The sequence below is a fragment of the Pseudorca crassidens genome, chromosome 7, assembly GCF_039906515.1.
Source record: "Pseudorca crassidens isolate mPseCra1 chromosome 7, mPseCra1.hap1, whole genome shotgun sequence".
Classification (NCBI taxonomy): domain Eukaryota; kingdom Metazoa; phylum Chordata; class Mammalia; order Artiodactyla; family Delphinidae; genus Pseudorca; species Pseudorca crassidens.
Window position 1 is genome coordinate 22,146,187 of NC_090302.1, and position 3,445 is coordinate 22,149,631.

The following is a 3,445-nucleotide window of genomic DNA, read 5'->3' on the forward strand; positions in this document are numbered from 1 at the left end:
TGACTTCTAGTATTACAGATAAACACTTCACCAATCTAGTCAGTATCAACAGACTGATTCAGTTCAGATGATTTTTTTCTATGCACTGAAGTAACATCACAATGTGTCTACTTGGATATTTTATGTAGATAGTACAAGTTAAAGAACACCTATGCAGACAGCACAAATTACAGTGACACCTATATGTAAACCATAATCATAAATTGAGATACTTATTATTTTAACTGTAATATAATAAAATTATCTAGATTAAAAATCTGGAAAAATATTTAGATTTTTAATGAAGGCATATTAATGAGGCAGAATTCAGTGCAATACAGAAGCTAGTACCACAACGAGTACAGCAAAGAAAAAAGAGTGCAAGAGGGTACAGTGCACATTCGATGATGAGTAGCAAATGCAACTCACTGCAGGCACAGGAAAATGAGAAGGCTGTTTGTTGTACACAAGTGTTCAATACAGTAGACAATATTTAAGACAGCAGCTAATAGTTATTTCATTTTTTCAGCAACAGTTTATGATAAGTATTCTCCCAATAGTCAAAAAAGAATCCACGAAATAAGTCCTATGAAATGAGAATTACATTTCCAACAAAAAATTTAAACAATTTTTTTAACAATTTTTAGCAGGATTTCAAGCTTATACTTGGCCAGCTATAAAATGGTTTGAATTCTTGCATGTGTGCACACACGCACACACACACACACACACACACGAATCTTCGATGGAGAGATGATAAAAGAAATGACCATTTTAATTATGATAATCTAGTTAGAAAATTATGAGGAAGACTTTAAAAGACACATAAAAATTGAAAATTTTAATTAACCTTCTAATTTTGCTCACAGAAGACAAGAAATTTCTTGTAATATCAAAGATCAATTGGTTCAAAATTAGAAAAATTTCAAGTACTTAGGTTTAGGTGTGTAATATAAGACACTGCCAACTGAAAACTCTGAGTACATTCTGTCTCAAAGAACATCAAAATTTATAAAGAAATGTCAATTCATTGTCTAAAAACTCAAACTCATGACAGATATTTTTGACAATTTTCCACCTGATAAAGAAGAAATTTCAGCTAGAGAAAAAAATTCGTTTCTATCACAAAGATAAGACTGAAGCTGTGTTAGGTCCAAAGACAGATATACTGGAATTTTAAAGCAAGAGAATGGTATTTCCCTCATTGCTTTGTTCCACTATATGGTAACTATTGAAAATATCTGTTCAGTTTTCTGAAGCAGACTCCAAGAAGACAGACATGAATACAGATGTTAAAATTCTTCCGTACATGTGTGCAAATGATATAATCACTGCTAGTTTATGAAACTGTTGAAAATAACGTTTTTAATGATCTTGTGTTCTTTACTGATACTCCTTGGTTGAATCATAAAAGAATTTTACAAAGATTTCCTGTACTGGGAATTCCAATTCAAGATTTTCTTGAAATGAAAGGAATGACTGCTAAGTATTCGAAAATCAAAGACAAAAAGTGGCAGTATCACACTGAATATGAGTGAGCTACATTTGAAGCGTCTTAGAGTGGGAAAAACTTGTGACCTACTCAGGTGAGAAAAATTAGTTAAAATTGAAACATTTCATAATATAAACAAAAAATAATGACTTTAGACATTTTTCTAACATGAGTCAACATGCAAATTGTCAATGTAATCAATAGCATTGTATAAATTGGCTGCAAAATACAAGAAAAATGTGAAGAATGGTTGATACTGATAAATTTAGTTTTTCCATTTATGCAATACATCATTGAATTTAATGGTAGTAACAGAATTGACAGAAGAGTTGAATTTATTTAAACAGATATTGCTTTGAAACTATATGCTTTTGTTTCAAAATCAAATCAATTCTTCCGATAAAAAGATGAACAACTTTGTAAATGTGGATGCAAATATCGAAGGGAAATAATTTTCTGATACTTGAAAAATTTAGGTATATGTAGACTAACAACAAAGTGCATTTGGAAGAACTATGTAAATCTACTTTTCAACTCTAAGTTTTATTAATCTCAATATGGCTCAAGTATTTCAAATAAAAATTTAGTGTATGAACTAAGATGTGCTGCAACTGTAAAATACACATGGGTTTTGGAGACAGTGCAAAAAAATAATATAAAATACCTCACCAATAATTTTTTATACTGATTATATGTTGATATAATATTATGGATATACTGGGTAAAACAAATTATATTATTCACCTGTCTCCTGTTACCTTTTTAGAGTGGCTACTAGAAAATCTGAAATTATTACGTGGCTCACATTCTATTCCTAATGGACAGTGCCACAGTAACTGAAACACCTTCCAAGTGGTGTTTTAGAGCCCTCTTCTTAAATGTGAGTAGTCAAAGATCACCAGAAGTTTGAGGAAAGCCTCCAAGGAGAAAGAGAGAAAACAAGTAAAAACAACTCAGAGGAAAGATAATGAAGGGAGCGGTAACACTAAAGGATACCATATTAGCATCCTCAGAGAAATGAGTATTTCACCCATGACACAAACAGAATATGATTTTTTTAAAAAAGGAGTAAGCAGAGAATCAGAAAATGCACTTGGAAATATAAATATGACAACAAAAATAAAACATTCAAAACATTTAGTAGCAGAGCTGGAAGATAAAAGTTGACAACAGCTTCCAAAAAGAAGGATAAAAATCAAAGACATGGAAGGACTGATGTCAGGGAAGATGGAGCAGTAGGAGGCGCCAGGAAGCCATCTCTCCACCTAGACAACAACTGTACTGGCAGAAAGTACCTAAAGTGATTATTTGGAACACAGGAGTCTATTTTAAGGCTTGTAGTGTCCAGGGGAAATCTTAAGTGGTAAACTGCAATGAACAGTGGTGGATTTTAGCCTTTAGCAGAGTAGCAGCTACCCATTCCCCATCAGCCAGCCCAAACATTTCTAGTTTGACTTGCTGGAGCCAAGGTGGGCAATAAAGACCTTTTCCTCCAAATACCAGGGTCCCAGGTCCTGACTGTGGATGGTTGCTTCTGATCAAGAAGGAAGAGCAGACACAGAGGTGAGTGACCATTCTTCCAACTACCCCCACTGGCTAAAGTGGCTCCCAGGGGATTTAAAGCAGGGGTCCCCAACCCCTGGGCCACAGACCGGTACCGGTCCACGGCCTTTTAGGAACCGGGCCACACAGCAGGAGGTGAGCGGCGAGTGAGCAGCGAAGCTTCATCTATCGTTCCCCATCGTTCCCCATTGCTCGCATTACCACCTGAACCATCCCCACATGTGTGGGAGAATTTAGAAAGCCTCTGCCTCTGCCCAGGGAAAGACAGGCTCAGAAAGGACCTGAGAAAAGTCTAAGCATTCACCACAGACTGATCATTGGCAGAGAGACGACAACAAACAATAAAAAAAAAATCTGAGAAGGAGAATCTGATTTCCAGAGCTACCACACTACAGTAGTCCCCTGCCTTAT